This window comes from Rattus norvegicus, chromosome 1, assembly GCF_036323735.1.
Source record: "Rattus norvegicus strain BN/NHsdMcwi chromosome 1, GRCr8, whole genome shotgun sequence".
In the NCBI taxonomy this organism is placed as follows: Eukaryota; Metazoa; Chordata; class Mammalia; order Rodentia; family Muridae; genus Rattus; species Rattus norvegicus.
Genome location: NC_086019.1, coordinates 146,316,095 through 146,329,626, shown reverse-complemented (window position 1 = coordinate 146,329,626; position 13,532 = coordinate 146,316,095). Strand labels below are relative to the sequence as shown.

Sequence of the window (13,532 nt, the reverse complement as noted above, 5' to 3'; positions counted from 1 at the left end):
ACCTCCCTCCCGACAAATGACAGGAGTCTTTTGAATCATTAAATAAGGTAGGTTCTAATGATAGACCTAAGTTTTCATGAAAGGCCATCAAATACAATTAGATCTGACAGAGACTACCACAGGTCAGGCAAAACTCAGAATAATCCATACCACAAACACAACTCACATAAAATTTGAACCAGGGATGATAGCACACACCTGTAATCCCAGAAAGGGTGACCAAGAGTTCAAGGCCAGCCTTGACTACCTAGTAAATCCAAGGCCACCTTGGACTAAGTGACACCTTGCCTCAGGCAAACAAAAATGAAAGAAATGCCTGAAAATAAATATTAAAGTTAAAAGTATACCTGAGGAGGTAGGGAAGGTGGAGAAGGGAGGAGGGAGACAGAGGTGGGAGGGGAACTCTACACGCAAGCCTTGTTCTTCTCTCCACTTTGTGTCAGAGGACCATACACTCATAACTGTAAAATGATGTCACCCAAGAATTATGTTGTCACATTTCAAAGCAGTAGAAAGCCATGGGAGACACTTAAAAGTTCTGCAGCGCACCTCGCTGACACAGCCTTTACAGGGATTTGCTGCCTTAGAATGAGCAGCTGAACTTGGGAAGGTCACATTGTAATGCAGGCAGCGGTGAACCCTGAAGCTGGAGGAGCTGATGTGAGACTAAACACTGTCATAAATCCAGTCGCTGAGTGGAAGGCCAAAGGCAATGTTGTTCCTATAGTGGAGACAGTACCTAGAATAACAATCGAGACATTTCAGGTGAGGGTTAAGCAGGGGTGGATTGAGGTAAGGGTAAAATGTTTCAGTTTCTCCTTCTGAAATCAAGAAATATAATTCTCCTCTCAAGTTTTGTAATTGGTAAATGGTAAGTTAAAAGCTTAAAATTTAAATATGCTCAATAGGAATAAAGATTTACAGATATGTTTCAAATACATTTTTAAAAAAACCCTAAGCTTTTTATTAAGAAAGAAAGCTCAAAAAAAAAAATCAGAAAATTAGGCTTGCCGCTGTTTGGAGATGACAGATTTATTATCTAAGTTTTAAGTCCTTTAATTTTTGAATTGGGGAAAGTCACCAAAGAAAATAGATCAAATGAGAGACGAGAAGTATTGGACGAAAAATAAAGATTAAAAACGAAATAACGAGAGATGTAAAACAGCTGTAAGAAGGCCATAATTTAAGAGTGCAGAAGAGAAATGTGTGTGTGCACACATGATACAATCCATAGCCTTTAATGCAGTCTTGGGACAGAAAGGCCCTCGAGAGTTTGCTGTTTCGGGGACCTGGCAACCTTAAGATTTCTCATGTTAAGAAACAGTGGTGGTTTGAGTAGGAATGGTTCTCACAGGTTCATATATTTGAGTACTTGGTCATTAGGAGTAGCACTATTAGAAGGTGTGGCCTTGATCGGAGAAAATGTGTCACGAGGGGTGAGCTTTGGGGTTTTAAATGCTCAAGCCAGGCCCAGTGTGTCTCTCTTCCTGCTGCCTGATAATCCTGATGTAGAACTCTCAGTTTCTCTCCAGCACCACAAGTGCCTGCATACCACCATGTTCCTTGCCGTGATCATAATGGACTAAACCCCTGAGGTTGTAACCCAGGCCTGGTTAAGTGCTTTCTTTTATAAGATGTATCTAGGTCATGGTGTCTCTTCACAGCCATAAAACACTGACTGAGACCAGTACCCAGAAATAAAATTGTAAAGCAAATAGCAAAGAGGAAATATTTGCACTGAGTACGACCCATCCATGTAATTGTTAGGACACTGTTGCTAGATAATGGTACATCGAGGGGCTGGCAGTGTTTGTGCTTCCACTGTAAAAGTAGTCATTCTGACAGTCTTAGACCCCCTGGGATATAAACTAGATATAAATCTTTATAAAGTTTTCCCATATCATTCAATAAGTGGGACAAGAGCCACATTACCCCCTCAAGAGATGCACAATGACTGTTTTGCGAAATAGCTTTTAATTTGGATTTCTGTGAAATTTTCAATATTAAACTGCCATGAGAGGGTTTTGAGTAGAAGTCATAGAAATGGTGGCTTTGTGTGTGTGTGTGTGTGTGTGTGTGTGTGTGTGTGTGTGTGTGTCCCATCTTATTGGGTTCTAACATCTAACAAGGTGGCACAGCAGTGTCCACAATAGGTCAACTTGCTTTTCTTGCTTTTCCTCCTGTCTCCATACCCCAGCCTCTGGGGGAGGTCAGTCACTCCTGTAGCTCATGGGTGTGTGATTTGAAGCTGTGGGCCACCCCGTCGAAGGTGGCGCATGCACCAAGACTGCTGAGGTCACTGGAGACTTGTCTATTCCTTTCCGTTTAGTTTACTCATTCCACCCTCTGTGCCAGTGCGAGTTCACTAGCATTCGTTTGGCTCTCTGGGTTACAGCCTAAGGACGGCTTATTCTTCCTTTGTATTTATTGTTCCAGCTTGGCTAGTGAGAGCTCTGTCAGTTGGGTAAGTGGCCTTGTGAGGGCCTCCCAACCCCCTTTGGTAAGATTCTTATCTAACCAGAAGATAGGTCAGACCATCTCAAAACACACAGCAGACTAGGGGCAGTAGTCAGCTCTGCAACAAGGACCCAGAGAGACCGGGGAACACTGAGCGGAAGGCTGAGTTTTTCACTCCGTCCCGGGGCTCGCTGACTTCTCAGATATAGAAGCGTTTTTCTCAGATCATGAGATGCCTGGAGGCAAAGAAAACAAGTCTGAGGCTATTGCAGATAGCGGGACATGTTGAAATTACAAAGTTAAACAAACTTGGCTTGCAGAAGATGGCAGGCTGGTAATTAATTCACATAGGACTTGGAGTTCCGGTTTGTTTCTCTCCTCTGCAGATCTGGGTTTGTTTTGGTGGAGAAGTATGTAAGTAATAATTTCATGTCGCCTCCCCCAGCGACAGAGCCAGGTCACATGACTCAAAAGTTTTACCAAAAGCAGCACTTTTATTCTGTAAAGTTGCCAAGGCAACACCAGCTGCTTATGACATCATGTGACTGAGGGGACACAGACTGATTTTAGAAGCCTAAAATTATCGCTCAATCTGCTCACCAAAATTCTGAAGCAGCCAAGACAGCCTGAGCCCAAGGAAGAGCCCCAGAGGCACTGCTCAGTGGAAAGGGTGATGGGGATGAATTATGCATTGTTCTCTAAAGTCTGGTACCACAGCCTCAGATCACATTGCAAAAGCATGCTTGCCGCTGTCCACATATGCCGAGCATGCGGAACACATCTGCTAACCTGTTTTCCATTAAAGCGTCGCCATCATCATCGTGGACGGAAGTCGTTTTCAGCTTTTAGTAAATGGACTGAAAAAAAAATCAAAATCTATTTTTATTTATGTCAAATTTGTATCTCAAATCACACTACAGACAAAAACTGAGAATAATCTTTTTCTACCCTAATACAGTATTACCAGAGTAACCGGAGGTGCATATCCATACAGTAATTGTTTTTATGTCTTTAAGACTTTATTATTTTTGACTGTGTATGGGTGTTTGGCAGCATGTATCTCTGAGCACCACATGTGGGCCTGGTGTCTACAGAGGCCGGAAGAGATTGTCAGATCGCCTGGAACTGGAGTCACAGACGGTTGTTAGCTGCCCTTTGAATGCTAGGAATCAAACCCTGCCCTGGATTTTTATAGAATAAGCAGTCTACGGATCCTATTGAAAGTCTACATTTTAGAGGTTTTCAGAGAGAAGTAATTGGACAGGTAAATTCATGAAAACAGTGACACAATTTTCAGTTACTCGCATGCAGGCATCAAAAACAGCCAAGTGCCGAAACCTCATAGCACCCCCTCCTACGAACTGAGAACATCAGAATAAAAGACCTTCACCAGCTAAACATAACCATTTACCGTTTATTATCCAAGGTTTGCTTTTTTGTTCTCAAAAAAATCCACTTTTAAATTAAAATAGTTTAGATCAAATTTCTACTTATAATAATGAGAAGTATTATCCCTGAGGAATAATTTCCAGCATATAAACACTTCTCAAATGGAAAGACTTTTTCAGTTCCTTGTAACTAGTTTTGCAAATAAGAAAAGAGATGAAGCACCCACTCCACACAGGACAGTACACCAGGTTCTACAGGGATCATGAGATATATAAGGTGTCTCCTGTTTTAACAGATATGGTTAAAGATGAAACACACTGGGAGGGCCCAGGAGGACCAAATATCCATCCAAGGCAAAATGGGGATGTGGGGTGTGGGGAGGTGGCCAGGACATACCTGTGACTCAGTCACTGACAAGGTACAGTAGCCCACTCTGTGAGTGTAGGCAGAAGAAAGTGTTGGGGGACATGTCTCTGAAATCTCACCAGAGAAGCAGAATTACTCATTAAGGTGCAGTTTATTCTGAATCAAAGTCTCCTCACCTGAGCTATAAATCCAATCTCTTCCAGGTCTGTTCTTTGGAATATCATACAGGAAAGAACAACAAATTTACCCTGCTACACCATTTTACTTTCCTGTTTTTCTCATCAGAAGTGACCAGGAACTAAAACAAGAAAGGGGGTAAACTGAGGCTCGTGGAGATGCCTGCTGTGCTGGAGAGGTGAGAGAAGACCAGAGGGACAGTCTCAGGGCCATGTGTCCCCATCTCCTGGTTATGACTGCAGATCCCTCCCTGGCTTTGCCTCCAACCAGTTATGACTGACAGAACCCAATCTGTCACCAGATTTGTCACTGCGAATTCCAGTCATCTTCCTCCCAAATGTCTTCAAGCCTGTGCAGATTTTATCCCAACGTCTCAAGGATACATCCTGTGATGACCTCAAGTGCTCACCTGGGACAGCTCACATCAGCTACAAGAATTTACTATTTGTAGCAAGCATCATCTTACCCACTGGCTCTGTGAAAGGAAAGGAACCCAACCCCCATAAACACCAGTTAACAACAGTGCATGGGTTTCCTGTGGACCTGCCCTAACCCCACTTCCTGCTTCTTGTTTTTTACTTCCCTGACTCTGCTGAGCACCCTATCCCTACCCGGCCAACTCCTAACAAACAGGAATTGCATTGAGCTCATTCTACATTCCTTTCCCTAGTAGAACAGCACACTGTAGATTAAAATATGTCCATATGCCATCCCACTGTCCCGGTTCGTTTCCTTATGCTGACAAGCTTCCGATTCCCCACCTCCTCCTTGAGGCATCCTCAGAACACTATAGCTTTTAAATGCCATTTGTAAACCTCCGTTAGCAAATCTTTAGCTCTCACACCATCCTAATAGAACCTTTAGTCTACAAATTGGCTTCTCATAAATAAAAAAAAATACTTATAAAAGACGTGTGCTGCATACACCACGGTTTCACATTGTGACTGGATCTACCTCAAGATCATTGCCATTGGGTGTGAGTGGATAAACAAAGTAGACCAACTGTTCATTGTCACTGGAAGCAAACATCCAACATAATCTGTGTTTGGGATAAAACAGATTTGTGACTGAAGGAAGGGCCAGTGGTCCCGAGCGAGGCCCTGGAAGTGCCAAGCAGTCCTAGTGCATTATTTAGCGACAGCGTTCAGAAGCCAGGTTGTGCACCTCTTGAGCAGGTGGTGAAAAGATTTTTTTTTTCTTTATGAAACAAAGCTCTAATTTGATGTGGATACAAGTGTTTGGATAAAATAAAAGTGTCTCTCTCAAGGAATTTTCTGATTTACTGACAAATACACTAAAATATTTTGGCGAAAACATGAAGGGTTCTTCTGGTCCAATACCACAGCAAACTTTTGATTCAAATCATCTCCAGTGATGGTCAGTGTGGTTGTTTGCAGAAAGAATTGAAAAATTAAGCCTTAATTGTCTATTAAGGTCATGCATCCAATTTGCCTATTTTCATTCGTGATTCTATGTGAAACTTGGAGCTGCCAGAGCTCCAGAGATAAAATGTTCATGGTAAGATCGTTTCCCTCAATGCACACATAAGGCCTTGTATTAGTCGGAGATCTGTTGTACCCATAAGGTTGTATCTTAGTCAGGGTTCTTTATTGGAACAGAACTGATAGAACTGAATGGAATAAAGGAGGATTCATTAGATTGGTTTACAAGCTGGGGTCCAAGCAGTCCAACAATGGCTGTATTCAGACAGAAAGACCAGGAATCCTGCAATTGTTCAATCCTGGGGTCTGCATGTTTCAGCTACTCTTCAGTCTGTGTTGGAGTCCCAAAGAAGTTGGTTCCAACACCAGCAAAGGAATGCCTCAGCTTCAGACAGGTAAACTTGCTGAGAGAGTGAAGGTAAACAGGCAAAAAGCGAAAGTATCTTTCCTCTTTGTCCTTTGATGTGGGCTACCACCAGATTTAGGGAGGGTCTTCCTACCTCAAATGATCCAATTATGAAAAAATCCCTCGGAGGCACGCCCAGATGCTTGGGTTTTAGCTGATTCTTGATGTAGTCAACTTGACAACCAAAATTACCCATCATAGGTTGTCATGGAGAGAAACTTCAGAGATTCAGAGTCATGGTGGTTTCCAAGTGTGTGCATGGACCTGTGCCATCTGTGTGGTAGGGAAAAGGTATGTTCTCTACCATGAATACCCATGGAAGAAATATATACAAATTCCATTGGTTTCCCAAAGCTAATTGATGGGAAGTGTAAGCACTGAGGGAGAGAAGACAACCCAGCATGAGGAGAATAAGTAAGGCTCTAGGGCAGGGCTTCTCACTTGTGGGTTGCGACCTCCACGGGCGATCATACATAAGATATTCTGCACATCAGATATTTACATTGCACTTCATAACAGTAGTAAAATTACAGTTATGATATAGCAAAAAGATAATCTTATGATTGGGAGTCACCCCAGCATGGGAAACTGTATAAAACAGTCACAGCATTAGGAAGCTTGAGAACCACTACTCCAAGGCACGGATTACCGTATGATTCAGCAGCTCAGCTCAGCAGCAGCTCTTGGATTCTATGGGGGAGTGGAATGGGCTTTTATGTCACTATTGTTAAGTTCAGATAGACAAGGGGCACAGCCTACCCGGAAAACACCAGGTTGTGATCCAGAAAGCAGGCCTTACTGAGAAACCACTTGCTGCTCGTTCCCTCCTGAGAGCGCATTGTGACCACAAGTTCTGCTGCCAACACTCATACCCTCAGCCTTTCCTAATCCATGTCCTGAACATAAGTGTTGTTGCCTTCGACTATCAGAGATTCGGGCCAGGGGGTTCCTGGAGGCAGTAGAAGATAGCAGACACCCTCTTTGTCTCCCTCTGATCCTATACTTAGAATTCTCTGAGCTTAGAACCTAGAAGTCAGCTCCAGAATTTCCACGTCTTTTTTCCCAAATGTAATTACCTCTCCAATTTTAAAATTTCTGTTGTCCTCTGTCTCTCATTTTCTGTGTTCCCATGAATTACTGAATTACGGAACTACCTATCAACACACTAGACTCAGATTCATGAGATCAAGACTATTTTTCCAATGCTGGCCTTTGGTGCAGTGCCTGACTCAGAGATGACTTGGGAGCATTTTGGTGAAGGAATATGATTCAGCCAACTTTCCTATTGCTTGTGTTTCTTCCCTTGCTTTTTATGCTTCATCATCTCTCATCTAAACACTCAGAAATGGGATGACGAAATTCAAGTGGCTAATGTAAACGTGTAGTGTCACGTTTCTTCCTAGGAAGGAAACTGAGGCAAATCGTGGGGGTGGGGGAGCACACCAGTTTAGACAAATTAGTCAACAGTGTGCTTAAGGAGGTGACGTGAGCAGAAGCACAGATAATAAGGCGAGAAATGTGTGGTCATCTGGGGGAAACAAACCAATATGGGAATGTTAAAGAAAGTAACAAGCCAGCTCAGCTCAGGCCTCAAACCAGGGGAGGAAGCCCATCAGTCAAAAGAAAATGGCACCAAGATTGTACTCCTGTGTACTATGGATCCTCTGAAATTCTAGCACTTGGAGGGCAGAAAGCAGGAAGATCAGGAATTCAAGGTCCCCATTGGCTATATAGTTGAGGTCATCAGGGCTAGAGAAATCCTTGCCTTTAATAAGAAGGATGATCCTATCCGAGTGCAATAGCATGAATCTAGAGAACAGGTTGAAGTCATCTGAATTACATGTTTCAGAAAGCCTGTCTTCAGAATGGGTCAGATTCTACAGAGTAAACCAAAAGCTATGGAGCATTTACTCCGAAGGGCTGGAGAAATGGTTTGGTCAATAGAACTCCTGCTTTGCAAGTGCTAGGGACTGTGTTCGATCTCTACAACAGGGACTCCTGGGCCTCTCTGACCACCCAACCAAGTGTAATTGACAAGCCTCAGACAAATTAAAGTCCTTTAAGATAAAGAAGTTTCAGGTTTTTCTTAGAAAAATGAGTAAGGGGACTAAGGAGTAGATGGATTTAAAATAAAGATTAAATAAAGGTAGTAGGAAAATGAACTAAGCAATAAAAGACATTCTGCTTTACACAAAGACCAGTGCTTGCTCAGCCACCACCAGAGACACTTCCTGTTGGAAGATGGGAAGCAACACAGAGACTCACAACTGGACAGACAGTGTACAGAGAGTGAGAGACCTTGAAGCACTCAGTCCTAAATAAATGTCTTCATCAGAGCCCTCCTCAGGGCTCAGAGAACTATGCAAGGAAGAATCAGAAAGATCAGGAGAGTTAAAGGGGCTGGATGACTCCAAGGAAGCAGTGTCTTCCAGACACAACAGAATTAATGCCCATGTGAACCACAGAAATAGTGGCAGCACGCACAGGGCCTGCACAAGGCCAAGGCAGACAGGATGTTAGTGCTGAGAGAGGAAGGTGGAGGCAAGCCTTCTTTGTCCCTATCCAAGAAGCTATTTGCAACTGACATATGCTTGCAGAGGAAAGATTTTCTCCAATGGAGTCTCACTATGTACATGAACCTCACCATGGTAGGCTCCATGTCCTACCAGCCCAAAATGGACTCAATGGTATTTTTGTAGACTTGTTTGTCTTGTATTGCTTTGTTTGGGTAGATTTAATTAAGTTTATTAATTAACTTAAATAATTTAGCAAGTTATTTTCTCTTTGACCTCAGGTCTTAGATGAGTGGTTGGGCCCTTACCTGAGAAGGGAAACACAAGACGGAGGACGTTTTTGCAAAGTGAATGAACTGAGACAGACAGCAGAGTGAGGACAGATTCATGTAAGGTTGAAAAGTCATGTGCACAATCAATAGTGTGCATCTGAGATCCAGAGGCATGTACAAGTTCAGTGAAAGCTATGTTAAAAGTCATGATATTCTCTTGGTTGGGAATCACAGATGTCCATAATGCCTTAGTCAGATTGCTTTTACGCCTTAGAACATTTCAAGTTTTATATTTTAAACTTTGTTGTTCAAGTTAAATATTACTATTAAAATTTACTATTAAAAATAGCAAAAAGTTGTCAGAGTTAGCCAGATATAAGAGTAAGAGCCCCAGAAATCCACACAGCCTTTGTAGGGCCAACATCAGAACACACTGTCTATAGCCGAAGACCATGTGGCTGTTTAAATTCCTGTGTGACTTAGGACAAACTGTCTTGGCAACAGCAGCCACAACAATGGCTGGGAAAATCGTTTAAGAGATATAGGGCCAAGGATAAGCCAAGTGCAGTTCCTAGAAATGCCATTTCTACATCTCAGTAGAGCTATCTTGTCTCCACAGACCTGCAGACTCTTGGAAACTTTCAACAATTAAATTTACTCTATTCAACTATAGCAGAGCTTGGAGGGACATTGCTAATTGATGGGTTTCCTTAGTTCTAGCCTTGGCCATGAAATTTATGTCAAAATCTAAATGTTTGCCTAGACCCCAAAGCACCTTCATCACCAGACTTCTTCTTAGACTTTTGTGTTTATCTAGAGTTCTTCCCACCATGACATTATGGCCCCAAGGTAGGGCTAACTGAACCATCATGCCATGGCGCACATGAAAACTCTTATTAGAGTCAGGCCACTGAAATGTCCTGTTGATGCCTTTGAGGTATCATAACACTATGTTTGTGAAATTCATTCAAGTTGTTGGCCAAAGCTTTAATTCACTGAAAAATTCTGTACTCAATCTTTAGCATGTGTTAAGCTTTTGCTAAGCCCCATCCAAATAGTTTCTGATTCATGGATCTGAAAGAGCTCAAGCATCTGCATCTCTACCAAGGATATAGGTGGTTGGTGTTTCCAGTCCAGAGTGTACACTTTGAAGATACTTTTAAGATGTCTCACTGTGTGACAACAGGCACAGTTTGTTTATTCCACTGCTGATGGTCATCTGCACTTTCATCCAGTGATCCTATAAAGAATGATTCTATGATAACCCACATGTGTCATTCGACTCACATGTATGCTACATTTCTGTTGGGTCCTTGTGAGTTATAAAGTCTGTACGTATAGAGCTTTTTTAATTGGACTTTTTTTTTATTAACTTGAATATTTCTTATATACATTTCGAGTGTTATTCCCTTTCCCGGTATCTGGGCAAACACCCCCCTCCGCCCTCCCCTTCCTTGTGGGTGTTCCCCTCCCAACCCTCCCCCCATTGCCGCCCTCCCCCCACCAGTCTAGTTCACTGGGGGTTCAGTCTTAGCAGGACCCAGGGCTTCCCCTTCCACTGGTGCTCTTACTAGGATATTCATTGCTACCTATGAGGTCAGAGTCCAGGGTCAGTCCATGTATAGTCTTTAGGTAGTGGCTTAGTCCCTGGAAGCTCTGGTTGCTTGGCATTGTTGTACATATGGGGTCTCGAGCCCCTTCAAGCTCTTCCAGTTCTTTCTCTGATTCCTTCAAAGGGGGTTCTATTCTCAGTTCAGTGATTTGCTGCTGGCATTCGCCTCTGTATTTGCTGTATTCTGGCTGTGTCTCTCAGGAGCGATCTACATCCGGCTCCTGTCGGTCTGCACTTCTTTGCTTCATCCATCTTGTCTAATTGGGTGGCTGTATATGTATGGGCCACATGTGGGGCAGGCTCTGAATGGGTGTGTCTGTTTTAATCTTTGCCTCTCTCTTCCCTGCCAAGGGTATTCTTGTTCCCCTTTTAAAGAAGGAGTGAAGCATTCACATTTTGATCATCCGTCTTGAGTTGCATGTGTTCTGTACATCTAGGGCAATTCAAGCATTTGGGCTAATAGCCACTTATCAATGAGTGCATACCATGTATGTCTTTCTGTGATTGGGTTAGCTCACTCAGGATGATGTTTTCCAGTTCCAACCATTTGCCTACGAATTTCATAAACTCGTTGTTTTTGATAGCTGAGTAATATTCCATTGTGTAGATGTACCACATTTTCTGTATCCATTCCTCTGTTGAAGGGCATCTGGGTTCTTTCCAGCTTCTGGCTATTATAAATAAGGCTGCAATGAACATAGTGGAGCACATGTCTTTTTTATATGTTGGGGCATCTTTTGGGTATATGCCCAAGAGAGGTATAGCTGGATCCTCAGGCAGTTCAATGTTCAATTTTCTGAGGATCCTCCAGACTGATTTCCAGAATGGTTGTACCAGTTTGCAATCCCACCAACAATGGAGGAGTGTTCCTCTTTCTCCACATCCTCGCCAGTATCTGTTGTCCCCTGAGTTTTTGATCTTAGCCATTCTCACTGGTGTGAGGTGAAATCTCAGGGTTGTTTTGATTTGCATTTCCCTTATGACTAAAGATGTTGAACATTTCTTTAGGTGTTTCTCAGCCATTCGGCATTCCTCAGCTGTGAATTCTTTGTTTAGCTCTGAACCCCATTTTTAATAGGGTTATTTGTTTCCCTGCAGTCTAACTTCTTGAGTTCTTTGTATATTTTGGATATAAGGCCTCTATCTGTAGTAGGATTGGTAAAGATCTTTTCCCAATCTGTTGGTTGCCGTTTTGTCCTAACCACAGTGTCCTTTGCCTTACAGAAGCTTTGCAGTTTTATGAGATCCCATTTGTCGATTCTTGATCTTAGAGCGTAAGCCATTGGTGTTTTGTTTAGGAAATTTTTTCCAGTGCCCATGTGTTCCAGATGCTTCCCTAGTTTTTCTTCTATTAGTTTGAGTGTGTCTGGTTTGATGTGGAGGTCCTTGATCCACTTGGACTTAAGCTTTGTACAGGGTGATAAGCATGGATCGATCTGCATTCTTCTACATGTTGACCTCCAGTTGAACCAGCACCATTTGCTGAAAATGCTATCTTTTTTCCATTGGATGGTTTTGGCTCCTTTGTCAAAAATCAAGTGACCATAGGTGTGTGGGTTCATTTCTGGGTCTTCAATTCTATTCCATTGGTCTATCTGTCTGTCTCTGTACCAATACCATGCAGTTTTTATCACTATTGCTCTGTAATACTGCTTGAGTTCAGGGATAGTGATTCCCCCTGAAGTCCTTTTATTGTTGAGGATAGCTTTAGCTATCCTGGGTTTTTTGTTATTCCAGATGAATTTGCAAATTGTTCTGTCTAACTCTTTGAAGAATTGGATTGGTATTTTGATGGGGATTGCATTGAATCTGTAGATTGCTTTTGGTAAAATGGCCATTTTTACTATATCAATCCTGCCAATCCATGAGCATGGGAGATCTTTCCATCTTCTGAGGTCTTCTTCAATTTCCTTCTTCAGTGTCCTGAAGTTCTTATTGTACAGATCTTTTACTTGCTTTGTTAAAGTCACACCGAGGTACTTTATATTATTTGGGTCTATTATGAAGGGTGTCATTTCCCTAATTTCTTTCTTGGCTTGTTTCTCTTTTGTATAGAGGAAGGCAACTGATTTATTTGAGTTAATTTTATACCCGGCCACTTTGCTGAAGTTGTTTATCAGCTTTAGTAGTTCTCTGGTGGAACTTTTGGGATCACTTAAATATACTATCATATCATCTGCAAATAGTGATATTTTGACTTCTTCTTTTCCGATCTGTATCCCCTTGACCTCCTTTTGTTGTCTGATTGCTCTGGCTAGAACTTCAAGAACTATATTGAATAAGTAGGGAGAGAGTGGGCAGCCTTGTCTAGTCCCTGATTTTAGTGGGATTGCTTCAAGTTTCTCTCCATTTAGTTTAATGTTAGCAACTGGTTTGCTGTATATGGCTTTTACTATGTTCAGGTATGGGCCTTGAATTCCTATTCTTTCCAGGACTTTTATCATGAAGGGGTGTTGAATTTTGTCAAATGCTTTCTCAGCGTCTAATGAAATGATCATGTGGTTTTGTTCTTTCAGTTTGTTTATATAATGGATCATGTTGATGGTTTTCCGTATATTAAACCATCCCTGCATGCCTGGGATGAAGCCTACTTGGTCATGGTGGATGATTGTTTTGATGTGCTCTTGGATTCGGTTTGCCAGAATTTTGTTGAGTATTTTTGCGTCGATATTCATAAGGGAAATTGGTCTGAAGTTCTCTTTCTTTGTTGTGTCTTTGTGTGGTTTAGGTATAAGAGTAATTGTGGCTTCGTAGAAGGTATTCGGTAGTGATCCATCTGTTTCAATTTTGTGGAATAGTTTGGATAATATTGGTATGAGGTCTTCTATGAAGGTTTGATAGAATTCTGCACTAAACCCGTCTGGACCTGGGCTCTTTTTGGTTGGGAGACCTTTAATG

At 42.2% G+C, this 13,532-nt stretch overlaps 1 long non-coding RNA gene across 3 annotated transcripts; it reads left to right on the top strand.

The window, feature by feature from the left end:
• The first annotated feature begins 492 nt into the window (after positions 1–492).
• On the top strand, positions 493–5,099 carry LOC120099872 (uncharacterized). 3 transcript variants are annotated; one of them, XR_005499283.2, is made up of 3 exons: positions 511–765; positions 4,416–4,567; positions 4,691–5,099. It is a non-coding gene; the product is annotated as an uncharacterized LOC120099872 (long non-coding RNA). The 3 variants fall into 3 exon arrangements; XR_010063081.1 differs by having other exon boundaries at positions 493–765; positions 4,498–5,099; XR_010063080.1 differs by having other exon boundaries at positions 4,416–5,099.
• The last annotated feature ends 8,433 nt before the right edge of the window (positions 5,100–13,532 follow it).